The sequence below is a fragment of the Podarcis cretensis genome (genome assembly GCF_951804945.1).
Source record: "Podarcis cretensis genome assembly, chromosome: 8".
Lineage (NCBI taxonomy): Eukaryota > Metazoa > Chordata > Lepidosauria > Squamata > Lacertidae > Podarcis > Podarcis cretensis.
In genome coordinates, this window is record NC_137177.1 from 36176295 (window position 1) to 36193855 (window position 17561).

The window sequence follows — 17561 nt, forward strand, 5'->3', positions numbered from 1 at the left end:
CAGTCAGCAGGAATGTGGACACAGAACTTTCTTTAAAAAGTGTTTCCATTGGGGCACAGATTTTGAGGTTGTAGTTTCACTGCCTAGATACTTCACTTATTGTGTGGCATATAATAGACCCTCCCTATTTTCCAGGGACGTTTGTGATTTGGAGAAGCTGTCCTGGTTTCTGATTTGATCCCAGAACGCCATACTTTTCCTTAGCCTGTCCCTATTTTCATTGGCCCCTTCATGGATCACTGCCTTGCCATGGCGAAGGGGCTTGAATAACTCAGAGAAGCTATGAGCTATGCCGTGCAGGGCCACTCAAGATGGACAGGTCATAGTGGAGAGTTTTGACCAAACGTGATCCACCTGGAGCAGGAACCGGCAAGCCACTCTAGTATCGCTGCCAAGAAAACCCCATGGACAAAGACAACAGGCATATAAAAGTTATGACGCTGGAAGATGAGCCCCTCAGGTCGGAAGGCGTCCAACATGCTACTGAGGAAGAGCGGAGGACAAGTACAAGTATATTCAGAGCTGATGAAGCGGCTGGGCCAAAGCCGAAAGGATGCTCAGTTGCAGATATGCCTGGAAGCGAAAGGAAAGTCCAATGCTGTAAAGAAAAATATTGCATAGGAGCCTGGAATGTAAGAACCATGAACCTTGGTAAGTTGGATGTGGTCAAAAGTGAGATGGCAAGAATAAATATTGACATCCTGGGCATCAGTGAACTAAAATGGACAGGAATTGGCGAATTCAGTTCGGATGACCATCATATCTACTACTGTGGGCAAGAATCCCGTAAAAGAAATGGAGTGGCCCTCATAGTCAACAAAAGAGTGGCAAAAGCTGTACTGGGATGCAATCTCAAAAATGATAGAATGATCTCGATACGAATCCAAGGCAGACCTTTTAACATCACAGTAATCCAAGTTTATGCACCAACCACTAGTGCTAAAGAAACTGAAATTGACCAATTCTATGAAGACTTACAACACCTTATAGAAATGACACCAAAGAAGGAATTTCTTCACATTATAGGGGATTGGAATGCTAAAGTAGGGAATCAAGAGATAAAAGGAACAACTGGCAAGTTTGGCCTTGGAGTTCAAAACGAAGCAGGGCAAAGGCTAATAGAGTTCTGCCAAGAGAACAAGCTGGTCATCACAAACACTCTTTTCCAACAACACAAGAGACGACTCTACACATGGACATCACCAAATGGGCAGCATTGATTATATTCTCTGCGGCCAAAGATGGAGAAGCTCTATACAGTCAGCAAAAACAAGACCTGGAGCTGACTGTGGCTCAGATCATCAGCTTCTTATAGCAAAATTCAAGCTTAAACTGAAGAAAGTAGGAAAAACCACTGGGCCGGTAAGATACAATCTAAGTCAAATCCCTTATGAATACACAGTGGAAGTGAGGAACAGGTTTAAGGATTTAGATTTGGTGGACAGAGTGCTTGAAGAACTATGGATGGAGGCTCGTAACATTATACAGGAGGCAGCAACTAAAACCATCCCAATGAAAAGGAAATGCAAGAATGCAAAGTGGCTGTCCAACGAGGCCTTACAAATAGCGGGGGAGAGAAGGCAAGCAAAATGCGAGGGAGATAGTGAAAGATACAGGAAACTGAATGCAGATTTCCAAAAAATAGCAAGGAGAGACAAGAAGGCCTTCTTAAACGAGCAATGCAAAGAAATAGAGGAAAACAATAGAATGGGAAAAACCAGAGATCTGTTCAAGAAAATTGGAGATATGAAAGGAACATTTCGTACAAAGATTACCATAATAAAAGACAAAAGTGGAAAGGACCTAACAGAAGCAGAAGACATCAAGAAGAGGTGGCAAGAATACACAGAGGAACTATACCAGAAAGAAATGGATGTCACAAGATCTACCCACTCTGGAAGAATGGCAGATGCAAGTAATAGAATATATGGAGATGGTGGAAATGACTGGCAGAATCCGAGACCAGGGAGAAGAATCGGTGGAAGAAGATTGGAAGAAATTTAAAATTTACTTACAGAAATATTGTGAAATTTTTGAATGTTAATGGCATTGAAATGAACTGAAGGGGTTCTAGCAACGAGGTTAAAAATAAGATTGGATGGATAATTAGACAAATAAATTGGATATGAATTTGCTGAATTAATTTTCAACAGGGATACAAAAAAGGGAGATGTGAGGAAGTCAAGAAAACAAGTGAATCAAAGATGAGAAGTAAAAAGAGGGATTTTTGTGTTTTTTCTTCTTTTTTCTTAAAATGTGTTTTTTTCTTTTCTTTTTTGAAACTATTTTTTCTTTTTTCTTATGTATTTTATAATTTTGTATTTTTGTGTATTTGTTTTTCTTTCTCATGCTTGTTGTCTTCTCTAAAACTTAATAAAAATATCTATTAAAAAAATAAAATAAAATTTTAAAAGATGATGCTGTTAAGGTGCTACACTCAATATGCCAGCAAATTTGGAAAACTCAGCAGTGGCCAGAGGATTGGAGAAGATCAGTCTACGTCCCAATCCCAAAGAAGGGCAGTGCCAAAGAATGCTCCAACTACCGCACAACTGCACTCATTTCACACGCTAGCAAGGTTATGCTTAAAATTCTACAAGGCAGGCTTAAGCAGTATGTGGACCGAGAACTCCCAGAAGTGCAAGCTGGATTTCGAAGGGGCAGAGGAACCAGAGACCAAATTGCAAACATGCGCTGGATTATGGAGAAAGCTAGAGAGTTCCAGAAAGATGTCTACTTCTGCTTCATTGACTATGCAAAAGCCTTTGACTGTGTCGACCACAGCAAACTATGGCAAGTTCTTAAAGAAATGGGAGTGCCTGATCACCTCATCTGTCTCCTGAGAAATCTCTATGTGGGACAAGAAGCTACAGTTAGAACTGGATATGGAACAACTGATTGGTTCAAAATTGGGAAAGGAGTACGACAAGGCTGTATATTGTCTCCCTGCTTATTTAACTTATATGCAGAATTCATCATGCGAAAGGCTGGGCTGGATGAATCCCAAGCCGGAATTAAGATCGCCGGAAGAAATATCAATAACCTCAGATATGCAGATGACACAACCTTGATGGCAGAAAGTGAGGAGGAATTAAAGAGCCTTTTAATGAGGGTGAAAGAGGAGAGCGCAAAATATGGTCTGAAATATGGTCTTCAAAAAAACGAAGATCATGGCCACTGGGCCCATCAGCTCCTGGCAAATAGAAGGGGAAGAAATGGAGGCAGTGAGAGATTTTACTTTTTTGTGCTCCATGATCACTGCAGATGGTGACAGCAGTCACGAAATTAAAAGACGCCTGCTCCTTGGGAGAAAGGCGATGGCAAACCTGGACAGCGTCTTAAAAAGCAGAGACATCACCTTGCTAACAAAGGTCCGTATAGTTAAAGCCATGGTCTTCCCAGTAGTGATGTATGGAAGTGAGAGCTGGACCATAAAGAAGGCTGATTGCTGATGAATTGATGCTTTTGAATTATGGTGCTGGAGGAGACTCTTGAGAGTCCCATGGACTGCAAGAAGATCAAACGTATCCATTCTTAAGGAAATCAGCCCTGAGTGCTCACTGGAAGGACAGATCCTGAAGCTGAGACTCCAATACTTTGACCACCTCATGAGAAGAGAAGACTCCCTGGAAAAGACCCTGATGTTGGGAAAGATTAAGGGCACAAGGAGAAGGGGACGACAGAGGACGAGATGGTTGGACATTGTTCTTGAAGTTACCAGCATGAATTTGACCAAACTGCGGGAGGCAGTGGAAGACAGGAGTGCCTGGCGTGCTCTGGTCTATGGGGTCATGAAGAGTCAGACACGACTAAACAACTAAACAAAAACAACAAAAGACATCAGCAGCTGTGAGCCCTTGCCCCACCCCCAACATTGTTCTCAAAGCTACAAACATGAGTCTGACCAAACTGCGGGAGGCAGTGGAAGACAGGAGTGCCTGGCGTGCTCTGGTCCATGGGGTCACGAAGAGTTGGACACGACTAAATGACTAAACAACAACAACATTTTCATTGAAGAAATGTTGGAGGGGTATGGAGTTATCCAACCCCTGAGCCGTCTGAAGGGAATCCTGTCTAGAAAAGGGGTTTGTTTTTTTTTAATCATCATTATTTTTATATGTTGGAAGCTGCTCAGAGTGGCTGGGGCAACCCAGTAAGATGTGTGCGGTATAAATAGTAAAATTATCATTATGGAATGGGACGTCCCTATTTTCTTCAGAGAAATGTTGGAGGGTATGCATATAAGCACTATATATATATATATATATATATATATATATATATATATATATATAATTAAACTATCTACATCTGTCACTTTGGTCTGTTGGTCACGCTGAACTTCCAGAATGATCAATGTGACCAGGGGATAGACAAAAGGGGCCAATCATTCTGTGAGGAAGTGAAATTCCAGTGAAGATGTCAAATGGAGCTGGTGCTGAAGTCAGAAGCAGGTGAGCTACCTGCCCCCCTCCTTTGGCTCTAGCTGGAAGGAATGTAATCCATAAAGTTGTGTGATTCATGTTTAAAGATCCTTTTGGTTCTAATCTCTTTAGCCACATTGCTTTCTCCCTGAGCTCCACAGTAGGATCAGAGAGCCTTTGCTGCTCCCTTTCATCCTGCCTCTAGATTCCTGTCCCTCTCCATGTAAGCCTCCCACATCCCTCTGATGCAGCCCCCTCCCCCTCCCTCACTGGTGGGGATTTAACTCCCCTCTGAAGCCTGTGGCTGATTGCCACTTCTGCCTCCAGGATGGAAGGTCTGGAGAAGGTTTTTGTTGTTGCTGCTGCTGTTATTGAAGAGAATCCTTGCTTTGTTCATCCGTGTTGGCCCACAAAGGGTTAATAATCTCCCCCACGAAGGAGGGGTGGGTGGGGGGACGTGGAGCAGCTCCATTTATCCACTTTGGTAATTGAAATCAATTCCAGGGCCTTATCTTTAGGAAACCTATAGAGGCAGACACTAATCTGCAGTCTGTGGCATTTTTAAAGGAGAAATCTATTTGAAAGAGAGAGAAGGGGGAAGCATTATCCCCTCTCCCCACCTCCCTCCCAAAACCAATCTCCTGCTTTTCCTTTGCAGGAAAGAATACGACTCCCCTCCCTGCCCCATGCAAGAGAGTTTCTTTTCAAATGTTAACACAAAGTATTGTTCAGGGCTTGGAGCAGCGGAGACAAAAAAATTGCTTAGATTTGCCCTCTCTCGGCCTCCTGCGATCAATTAGCTGATATCTTTGGATTTGCTCAGGCAGGGAAGTTGTGGGGGAAGGCAGGGTGGCAAAAGTTTGGATTTGTGGGTGGAGGAGAAAGGATGTGTCTCAGTTGCTGAACAGCCTGCCCAGAAACCTGGAGTCCAGATGAAGGAAGATGAGAACAGAGAACATCAGAGGAGCCCTGCAGATGGATCAAGGCAAAGAATACCCATGTAGGCCAGCATCCTGTTCTTACAGTGGCCAAATGTCCCTAATAACCCAGGCATCCAAATGGACTGCTTCTGGACCTAAAAGTTCCACAAGAACCTAAGAAGAGCCTGGCTGGTGGATCAGGCCTAAGGCGGACCATCTAGGCCAGCATCAAGGTCTTACAGTGACCAACCAGATTCCCCAATGGGAAGCCTGACAGCAAAGATGTCAGATATGGAGGACAGGGCTATTGATGACTACTAGCCAGGATCGCTCTACTCTGCCTCCACAGTTGGAGGCAGCAATGCTTATGAATACCAGTTGTTAGAAACCGCAGGAGGAGAGAGGGCTCTTGCGCTGGAATCCTTTTCTGTGACTCCTCTACACTTAGCACATGTTCCTGAAGGATGGATTTCAAAGAGTCCTAAAAAGTTTCCACCAGTTTGATAGGATGAACCCGTAAATGCTAGACCATGTTCTCCCAAGAAGAGTACAACCTCAATGGTGCACTTGTACAGGCAATGACCATTTCACACAGGGTTGTGTTCCTGACCCCCACGGGCATTGGTGGAACACATGTAAACCCACTGTACCCCATTTCACACCCTCTCCACCCCCCTTTTCGGACTTCTGGGGTGCAGTGATGCCCATGTGCAAGATCACACCTTTTTTGAATCTTGAATGCTTGAATCTTGTGAAACAAAACATTTTGCTTGAGAGGCAATCTGCAAAGTACTTTGCAGTAATAGTAGATTCCACCCCAGATTCTTCCCATACTGAACAAGCAACAGTTCTTTGGAGATACATACTTTTGAAAGAAACGCTGCATGAGAGTCAAGACAGATTTCTCAAGTTTGCAGATCGTGGCGACGAAAGCGGGGAAGAAATTGCTCATTTGATAAATGAAAGATTGAAAGAACATGCTATTCCTCTCAGTGATTGTAGAGCTCAAGCCTATGATAATGAGGCAAATATGACCAGAAAATGCAATGATCCATAAGCAAAAATGCAAGAACAATACTGAGCAGCAAATTTTTCACCTTGCAGTTGTCACACACTCAACTTATGTGGAAATGGTGACGCTGAATCCATTCCTGCTGAAATAACCTTTTCCAGAACAATTCAAACTGTGTACCACCTGTTCAGTTCCAGTCCTAAGCAGTGGGAATTACTACAAAACAATATTGGTTGTTCTCTTCAAGGTATGTCTGAAACAGGATGGTCAGATTGTGTTGAATGTGCCTTTTGCAGCTCCCTTGCCTGGCATTAAATTAGCACTGGAAGACCTAGAACTAAATGTGATGGTCAAAATGACAAATGAAGTCCATAGAATTTCATTAAATGTGACATCTTTTGTCTCTGTGTTAATGTCAGCCTTGTGGTACAAAATACTAGCTGGCTTAGATATTTGCAACACGGTCATCCAAACTAGAGATGCCACACTGGATATTGAAGTAGCAAACATAGAAACTTCTCATACAGCTGACAAAACGATGAAACAATTGGAAATGCATGTGGAATAAAGCCAAATTGGTTGTGTCAAACCTAGATATAGAAATAAAACTCTCCCATAGATGTGATGGAGTTAGGTGCAAGAGGGTAAGGCCGCAAGACACCTGATTTGGCTAACCTGGAAGAAGTGAATGATACAGGTGATACTCCATAAGAGGCCTACTTCAGAAATTGTGTGTTTTATGTTTCTGCAGACAATGTTGCAGCAGGATTAACTGTCCACTTCAATGCTACTAAGCAGTAGGCAGGAAAAAAATTGATTTCTTGTGGAAATATCTCACCATGTACGAAAGTGATGTGGAGAGAAAAGCTTTATCTTAATCAGAGCAGCATTCCTTCTGACCTTAATGGTGATGATTTTGGAAAAGAAATGCAACATTTACCCTCAGTACATAAAGCAAATTTTGTAAATGCATGGTTAAATCCATGGGATCTGTTGAATTTGTTAACACGGTACAGACTTGGTGACCTGTTTTCAAATGTTTGTGTTAGCTTAAGAATACTATTAACAATTCCAGCAACAGTAGCTTCTGGGGAGAGGTCATTTAGCAAACTTCAGCTAATTAAGAATTATTTAAGGTCTACAACATCTCAGGAGCACCTTGTGGATTTGGCCAGGCTAAGTACTGAATCAAACATTGCCAGAACAATTAATTTTCTTGCTGTGAATTGAAGTTTTTCATGAGAAAGGTTAGAAAAACTCTTTTTGGAAAGCAAATAGTAAGTTTACCTACCTTATTTTTAAGTAATGACTATTGTTTTACTAATACTAATGATCTGATTTGCACTGCAGTAGAAAAGGATGTTTTGATGTGAATTCTTTCTCATTTTCTATATTGTAGCAAAAACAAAGACGTTCAAATCAAATGTGCTTTCTTATTACCAATCCTCTTTTATTTCTTTATATTTATTGTGGAGGGAGTATAAGAGCACATAAGGTCTTAAATGCAGAGAATGAACAGAGCGCTGCACTGTACCCCTCTCTTGTCTTCCATACCCTTTTAGACCTTACAGGCTACAGCTCATGGCATAAAACTGTTGTGGATAAAAACAGAATGATTAATGGAGAAGGGAAAGGGCCCCAAAGAAACTTTGTATCCCATGATAAAATTCCTCTCAGAGATCCTGTCCCTGAGTTGCTTCCTTCCTATGCCCTACAACTCTGAGGAGGCAAGATGGATTAGCCCCAAAGGTGATCCAATGGCTTCCAGAGAGCAGCAGTGAAGACTGACAAACCTCGGTCTGCCCATAGTCACCCTTTGCCCTGCTTGCTTGCTTACAACCAGACAAGGGGGGGTGAACCTGCCAGTCAGCTTTCTTCTCCTTAGTCTCCATGCTGCCCTTGTAGGACTCAGCAGGGAAGGGGATGGGGACAAAAACAAATTTATTTATTTATTTAAGTGCGGAATTACTTGCCTGCCCTTCACCACAAGGTCCCAGGGCGGATTGCAGAAAGAGAAAATGCAATTATGAAAACAGATAAAAGCATTACAATAATAGCATATGGAAAACTGTTCCGACTGGAGCAGAACAAGATCTAGTCTGAGAAAGAGGTAGGTTCCACAAAACAAAAAACAAAACACACCTTAGCTGTCAAAGGCCAAGGTAAAAAAAAGGTGCATCTTCAGAGTAGGAGCTGTTCAATGAAAATGCTAGATGTACCTCTGTGAAGAAGGGACGTGGGTGGCGCTGTGGTCTAAACCACAGAGCTTAGGACTTGCCGATCAGAAGGTCGGCGGTTCAAATCCCCATGACGGGGTGAGCTGCTCGGTCCCTGCTACTGCCAACCTAGCAGTTTGAAAGCATGTCAAAGTGCAAGTATATAAATAGGTACCGCTCCGGCGGGAAGGTAAACGGTGTTTCCGTGTGCTGCTCTGGTTTGCCAGAAGCAGCTTAGTCATGCTGGCCACATGACCCGGAAGCTGTACGCCGGCCAATAAAGTGCGATGAACGCCGCAACCCCAGAGTCGGTCATGACTGGACCTAATGGTCAGGGGTCCGTTTACCTTTACCTTTACCTCTGTGAAGAGGGAATTCCACAACTGAGGGGCTGCCCTCTCCTGGGCTGTCCTTCCTTGCACTTCTGAGGGTGGGCGGCAGAACTAGCCAGAGATTCCCCAGCTCTGCAAATCTTAATATCTAACAAGGTCAGCAGGGATGGAGATGACGTTTCTGCTCACCATTGTTTGTTTTTTTAAAAATAATTTTTTATTAAGGTTTTAAAGATTACAGAAAAAAAAGAAATAATAACAATCAAGAAAAAACGAAAAAACAATACATATAAAAAAAATCATCAAAAACCATAAAACAGAAGAAAAAAGATAGAAAAAAAAACAAGTCAAACCTGTACATCACTTGCTTACATTCCCTTATTTTCTTGACCTCCTCACACCTCCCATTTTTGTATTCTAATTCAATTTGTTATTCCAGCAAATCCTTCCAACCTTATTTTTATCTTAATAATTTGTCTTAATATACTATAATTTTACATTCTCTCTTTCACCAACTCATTTTTACTTAATCCTTTATGTCATTTCTACTAAAACCACATAATTTTCTTTTCTCAACATCTTTCTAGCAATCCTTAATTTTGCAATATTTTTGAAGATAAACTTTGAATTTTTTCCAATCTTCTTCCACCGACTCTTCTCCTTGGTTCCGGATTCTGCCAGTCATCTCAGCCAGTTCCATCTACTCCATCACCTTCATCTGCCATTCTTCCCGGGTGGGTAGATCTTGTGTCTTCCAATACTTTGCGATGAGTATTCTTGCTGCTGTTGTGGCATACATAAAAAAAGTTCTATCCTCCTTTCGCACCAATTGGCCGACCATGCCCAAGAGAAAGGCCTCTGGTTTCTTCTGGAAGGTATATTTAAATACCTTTTTCATTTCATTATAGATCATCTCCCGGAAGGTCTTAATCTTTGGGCATGTCCACCAAAGGTGAAAGAATGTACCTTCAATCTCTTTACATTTCCAACATTTATTATCGGGCAAATGATAAATTTTTGCAAGCTTGACTGGGGTCAAGTACCACCTGTAAATCATTTTCATTATATTCTCTCTTAAGGCATTACATGCCGTAAACTTCATACCTGTGATCCATAACTTTTCCCAGTCAGCCATCATAATGTTATGTCCCACATCTTGTGCCCATTTGATCATAACAGATTTAACCATTTCATCCTGAGTATTCCATTTCAACAGCAAGTTATACATTCTTGACAAATTCTTAGTTTCTGCTCACCATTGTTGTGTATAAGCTACTTGGACTTCTTGAAGACATTGTGTTCCCATGTATCCCTAGCATGAGGGCCACATGGATGGACTTTGCAAGGATCCACCTTCCTGTCTTTCCCAGGCTCCCCCAAAGCCATGTTCTCTTCAGAGAGCTTGTAAGGCCTTGGAAATCCCGGATGACTTCAGTTGAAATGCCCATGTGACTGATGATGATGGGGAAGAGGCATGTGAGCATGTGGGATGGACATCCACATGACTCAGCAAGGGAAGTGGCAGTGCTCAGGATCCAGTCCTGACCCCCTGACACCTACATTCACTCACACTTCTATGGAACTAATTCATCCTCCCAATCATGACCTTCTCTGTCTCTGTCATTGGAAGGAAGTGGACACCAGCCACCACTGTCAGATGGCCATCCATCAGGGCTGGATTTAGGTTTGATGAGTCCCTAAGCTACTGAAGGTAATGGGGCCCTTTATATGTCCAGCTGTCCTTTGTCAACAACAAATTGCCACTGTTTTTTGTCTTGAATATATGCTATATGGTAATTTATGGACCTAAAGGTAAAGGTAAAGGTACCCCTGCCCATTAGGTCCAATCGTGACCGACTCTGGGGTTGTGGCGCTCATCTCGCTCTATGGGCTGAGGGAGCCGGCGTTTATCCGCAGATAGCTTCCGGGTCATGTGGCCAGCATGACTAAGCCGCTTCTGGTGAACCAGAGCAGCGCACGGAAACGCCGTTTATCTTCCCGCCGGAGCGGTTCCTATTTATCTACTTGCACTTTGAATTTATGGACCTAATAGGTATCTAAAGCCATTTGCACATAACAAACAGGAGCCTACACAACACAAAACACTGCCACTGTATGAAGCTTTTATTTTATTTGCTTTTTATCTTATATTTTGGAACTGTACATCTAGGTTTTTTTCCCTTTAATTTTTTTTGGGGCCCCCAAGAGAGTGGGGCCCTAAGCTATAGCTTGTTTAGCTTATACGTAAATCCGGCACTGCCATCCATGCAAGATAGTGCAACACTTGTCTGGCATGTTGAGGCAACCCTTTTCGGAGCCCTACTAAGAAAGAGGAATCCTGAAGGACCAGCTCCCCCACCTCCTCCATTAGCCAGGAAGGATGGGGCAGTCAGACTGACTTTATAAACCTTCAGTTCCTGATGCAACAACTTCCTAGCCCAGCACAGAGTTCTAGAAAGTTCCAGGATTTGGCCCTCTAATGTTCCCATAACCTTTGGGAAAACCAATGATATATCAAACCAAACCACCACACCCAACATCTGGGTGCGTAGAAAAATGATTGCTTGGTTTGCAGTTTCCTGCTTTAATCTATGGTATTCACTCCTGGAACTGACAACAGCAGCAAGAAGGAGGACATGGATCTAGGCATGTGCTCTGTGGCTCACATGACATCTCACATGTGTCATGCGCAAAGCATATGTATCCAAGGTACCACATCCTATGGGCTCATGGGAGGCAAAGCCCTTGGTGTGACTGATCCTTGTAGTTTCTGAAAAAAATAATTGCACCCAAAGGAAAGTAAACAAGAAAACCAGACACAACAATGTTCCCCCATAATCGCTTGAAGTGAGAGTCCAACAAAGGGAATGGATTTCTAATTTGAAGCCAATCAGGCTTGAAATCCCGGCTGTTCTGATTGTAATTACATAGATCAGGTAATCGATAAAGAGTTATAATGCACAGGCCCTATAAATGCAAAGTGAAAAAGGGAGCGAAAGAAAGGAAAAAATAGGGAAGAGCCTTTGCATCCTATCAACCAGGTGGAGGGCGGAATGGGAGCTGAGATGGGTTGAAGATGTCAGTCATTCAAGAGGAATTCAGGATGACACAGGGGAGATAAAGGCAAAGGCATGCAGCCAATTCAGCCTCCTTTGATCTGAGGCAAGGTCCTAGGAAAGGTTCGTGCCAACAATTTTCACAGTATTTGCAAGTAGCTGGTGCAGTTTGTACCTAAGCACTGAATTATGACAGCCTTCCCCAACCTGGTGCCCTCAAGATGTTTTCGACTACAACTTCCACCATTCCTGATCATCGGGCTGTTTGGCCTGGGGCTTATTGGATCTGGAGTCCAACAACATTTGGAAGGTACCAGATTTACCTTTCAGGCTGAATTATTTGGAGCCAGATATAAATAACCCAGAGGGCTAGCAGAAGCCAGCTCAGGAGTTTCCACTACACACACACACACTGGGTGCCCCAAAGGAAAAGGTTGTGGGCAGATCCATAAGTGGGGTGAAAACCCTTTTGGGAGTGAAATAGCTCATAAGCAAAGCTTGCAATAAGGAATAAGTTCTTCTTAAAGTGATGAACCTGCTTCTCCACATTTGCACTCATTAGCAGTACAACAATTACTACCTTGAGGAAATATTCTTAAATTGTGATGGCATCCCTTTGAGCGAGACAGAGTCACTCAAATTTTGCCGCCTTCCCTAACTCAGTTGTTTTTCCCATCATTTCTTCCTCCTGTGGATCAATTTATCTTAAAATTTTGGTCTCAGTCAGTTTCCACATCTTAAATTCAGTTCTCCACATTTCCACATCAGTTTGCAATTTTTTTTTAAAAAAACCCCCCAACCCCCTCATTATTTACAGAATTTGGGTGCAAATTTGTCTTAATATACACTTTTTAAATGTAGTTTTTCATAATGTAGACTTTTGAAAACATTTTCCTGAGCATAATGCATTTTTATACATGTTATTTGGTTGAAGAAATGCATCACACAATCCAGAGAAGTGCAAAACCTGAAGGACAAGTGCATTTCGCTTTCCAAATGGTTTGGGGAAATTTGAATTGCAAAAGAAACCAAATTTCTCCCCTATCTCTACTCTCTTCACTTTATCAATCTCCCTTATCTTTTTTTTTAAAAAAATATTTTGCTCTGCTTGAGCAAGTCTTCACTCCCATCCAAATCTTTGCTAATAGAGATCTCTTGACTGATGGCAGAGTAGGATTTCTCCCTCTCAAATCTCCTATTTTCCTGTAAAAAGTTAACAATTCATAGTTTCCTCCAAACTTCTTCTGCAAGACAATATAATTAAATGAGGCACATTAATAGCATGAGATAAGCCTCACTGGTCACATTTATGACAATATAAAAAAAGAAAGATGGGGGGAGACTAGGAGCAAAGAACAGAACCCTCTTAGACGCGATAAATCAATGCATTTTGATGCATAAAATTTGGAAATACAACTCTATGAATTGTAATAGAGCGTGACGAATTCTCATCAACAGAAGTAAATATTAAAACTGCAATGACAAATCGGCGCCTTGCATCCCGATGTTGGAGTGTTTTCTTGACACGCAAACCTCCAGCGTGGCAGCTCCTCGAACTTCATTCCTTTTTAATATAGATAATTTGCTTAAGTGCTCATCACGGCTCACAACTGACAATTGCCCTTTTAATATTCTGCTAATATGAATCTGCATTTCTGGTGCTTGATGAGGCTAGTTCCCTTGTATTTGAGCCTGGCACTTCCACTGCAAGAAGGAAACGGAGACCAAAATGACAAACTGGGGGGCCAAAGAGTGAGGTGGAAGAAGGTAGGCTTGAGTCTCAGGGTTGTCTATGGCTACATTCACACTATATCTTTACAGCACAGTTATGAGGTGAGGGTGGGGGTCTGCATGACGCCCTGAGTCCCTTGCAATTCTTGGATTCCTGTATCTGTTGGGGTAGAAGGTATGAGAGCAAGCCTGACAAACCAGTCTCAGTGTCTAGGCCAGTGGTTTTCAACCAGTGTGCTGTGGCACCCTGAGGTACCTTGAATGATAGTCAGGGGTGCCGTGGGCAACACTGGCCTCTGTCCCTCTTTCCCTCCCTCCCTTCTCTGATGCCCTCTTGTGTCTCTGCGTCCCAAAGGCGTGCACAGCTGTTTGTTGCAGCAGACCTGGCTACAAGCTCACCAGGCAAATAGGGCCTCTTGGTCTAGCCTGGGTGTGCTTCCCAGGCCCCTGTGGGGCAGTGGGAGGAGGCACTTCTCTTTGGGGCAGGGAGGCAGCTCAGAGACCAGGGGCAGTGGCAGCAACTGCCCAGAGGACTCCCAAGGATAGAAGAGAGCAGGCTGAGGAAACACTCCACAAGGGAGGGTGTTTGAAAAAGGGTGAGAGGCTTTCAGCTTGGCAGGCAAGGGGTGACATAACTGGGCTCCTGAGCCCCACAGGGTGCCACAGAAAGAATGTAGTTGGTCAAGGGAGCCATGGACTCAAAAAGGTTTCCTCTGGTCTAGGCAATGGTTTTGGCTGACTAGTTAAGCACCACAATCAGCATAACCAAAGAAGCTGTTCTGTGCCATAGAACAAATGGGTGGAGGAACAATAGCTAGAGAGTTGTGTGTGAGTAAACTGGAAAGCAGGCTGGAAGCTGGACACAGAAACATGCTTGTTCTGTGTGGATACAAAGCTGGGACTAATGGAGAAGCCAGATCTGTTGGGGTGTTATACACAGGTTGTCTAGATGTAACAATAAAACCATATATCCTAAAGACATCAACATCTTTGTTGACCTTAATTCCAAGGAAACCATACCTGGGTAAGTGCTAGGACCCATGGAATTTTTCACTGCTCAGAGATTGGGGTATCTTTAAGATATATGGTTTTATTATACACCCCATTCTTGTTGCGAGCTAGTGGGGTGTAGCAGTTAAAGTGTCAGACTAGGACCTGGGAGAGACCAGGGTTCAAATCCCCATGAAGCCATGAAGCTCACTGGGTGACCTCGAGAGCCAGTTGCTGCCTCTCAGCCTAACTGACCTCATAAGGTTGTTGTGGATTAAACAAGAAAAGGGAGAACTCCCTGCAGAAACTCCTTGAGCTCCTTGGAGAAAAAAGTGGGGTACATGACCCCAGTCCAGCTTGCAAAAAATTATCATTTGCCCGATAATAAATGTTGGAAGTGTAAAGAGACTGAAGGTACATTCTTTCACCTTTGGTGGACATGCCCAAGGATTAAGGCTTTCTGGGAAATGATTTATAATGAAATGAAAAAGGTATTTAAATATACCTTCTTGAAGAAACCAGAGGCCTTTCTCCTGGGCATGGTTGGCCAATTGGTGCCAAAGAAAGATAGAACTTTTTTTATGTATGCTACAACAGCAGCAAGAATACTGATTGCAAAATATTGGAAGACACAAGATTTACCCACTCTGGAAGAATGGCAGATGAAGATGATCGACTTTATGGGACTGGCAGAAATGACCGGCAGAATCCGAGACCAGGGAAAAGAGTCGGCGGAAGAAGAATGGAAGAAATTTAAAGATTATTTACAGAAATATTGCCAAATTAATGAATGTTAGAATGATGTTGGATAGAAATTAAGTGGTTTCCAGCTGTAATGTTTAAAAGATATGAAAATAAGGTATAGAAATAAGTAATAATTAATGATGAGGATTTGCTGAACTAACATTTTGAATTGGAATACAAGAAAGGAAGGTATGAGGAGGTCTGGAAAATAGGTTAAAAGAAAATAAGTAATGAAAATGTTATTTGGTTTTTAACTATTTTTGTATTTTTGTATTTTTGTTGTTTTTTATTCCTTTTTTCTGTTTTGTCTTGCATTGTGCTGTTTCTTTTTTGGAAAACTTTAATAAATATTCTTTAAACAAAAGTGGGATATAAACACAGAAAGAAAGAAAGAAAGAAAGAAAGAAAGAAAGAAAGAAAGAAAGAAAGAAAGAAAGAAGTGAATTGGCTTCAGTTTTCTAGTCTTGAGAAAAAACACAATGCTTGTCAAGAATTGACAGGGTTGATATGTCATGTATATGCAGCTTCAAAAACTAACAATAGGAGGAAATTGGACACAAGATTGGTCATGCAAAGACTAAGTCATTCTTTATAGCTTAGAAAGTGCCCAAAGGTGCTTGGAGAAAGATGCAGAAGATTGTGGACTCCTGCCAGCAGCAGCATCTTGTGCAGGACTGGCCAGCTCTGTCATGCAAGGTCCTGGAGGTCCTGTTAAATATGATTAGGGGAGATCAGCTGGTAAAAGGGATTCAGGTCGGAGCCAGACATTACAAATTAAAAGCTTTTGCAGATGATTTAGTACTGACCTTGCAAGAGCCAGACACTAGTACCAAAAGAGCTTTGGAATTAATTCAAATATTTGGCCAGGTCGCAGGATTCAAGTTGAATAAACAAAAAACCAAGGTACTGGAAAAGAACTTAACAAATGTTGAAAGGGAAAGATTCCAAGAGGAAACTGGGTTAGTGGTGGCAAAGAGTGTAAAATACCTGGGGATTAACATGACATCTAAGAATGTGAACTTATTTAAGGACAACTATGATAAGTGCTGGACTGAGATAAAGAAAGATTTAGAAATATGGTCAAACCTGAAGCTTTCCTTGTTAGGTCGAATTGCTGTGATCAAAATGAATGTATTGCCTAGAATGTTATTTTTGTTTCAGACATTACAAATTGTTGATAAACTGGACTGTTTCAAGAAGTGGCAGAAAGACATATCTAAATTTGTCTGGCAGGGCAAAAAGCCCAGAATTAAGTTTAAGATACTTACTGACTCTAAAGAAAGAGGGGGGTTTGCCCTGCCGGACTTAAGACTTTACTATGAATCGGCAGCTTTCTGCTGGTTAAAAGATTGGCTACTTCTTGAAAATGCAGACATTCTAGATTTGGAAGGATTTGATAATAATTTTGGTTGGCATGCATATATCTGGTATGACAAGGTTAAAGTGTATAAGGGTTTCAAAAATCACATTGTCAGGAAAGCACTATATAATGTATGGATACGGTATAAAGATTTATTGGAAAATAGAACTCCCAGGTGGCTTTCACCTATGGAGGCTAAGGAGGTAAAGAAACTTAATATGACAACCAATTGGCCGAAATATTCTGAGATTTTAGAACAAGAAGGTGGTGAATTCAAACTACAAAGCTATGAGAAAATAAAGTCTAAGGTACGAGATTGGCTCCATTATTTTCAAATAGTGGAGGCTTTCAAACAAGACAGGAAAATTGGTTTCCAGGTGGAGAAATCGAAATTAGAAACAGAATTGTTAGAACCCAATACTAAGAATTTATCAAGAATGTACAACTTGCTGTTGAAGTGGAATACAATAGATGAGACAGTGAAGTCTGCTATGGTTAAATGGGCACAGGACATAGGTCATGACATTATGTTTGCTGACTGGGAGCAGTTATGGACCACAGGTATTAAATTTACGGCATGCAATGCCTTACGAGAAAACATAATGAAAATGATTTATAGGTGGTACATGACCCCAGTCAAGCTTGCGAAGATTTATCATTTGCCCAATAACAAATGCTGGAAATGTAAAGAGACTGAGGGTACCTTTTTCCACCTTTGGTGGACCTGCCCAAAGATTAAGGCCTTCTGGGAAATGATTTATAATGAAATTAAGAAA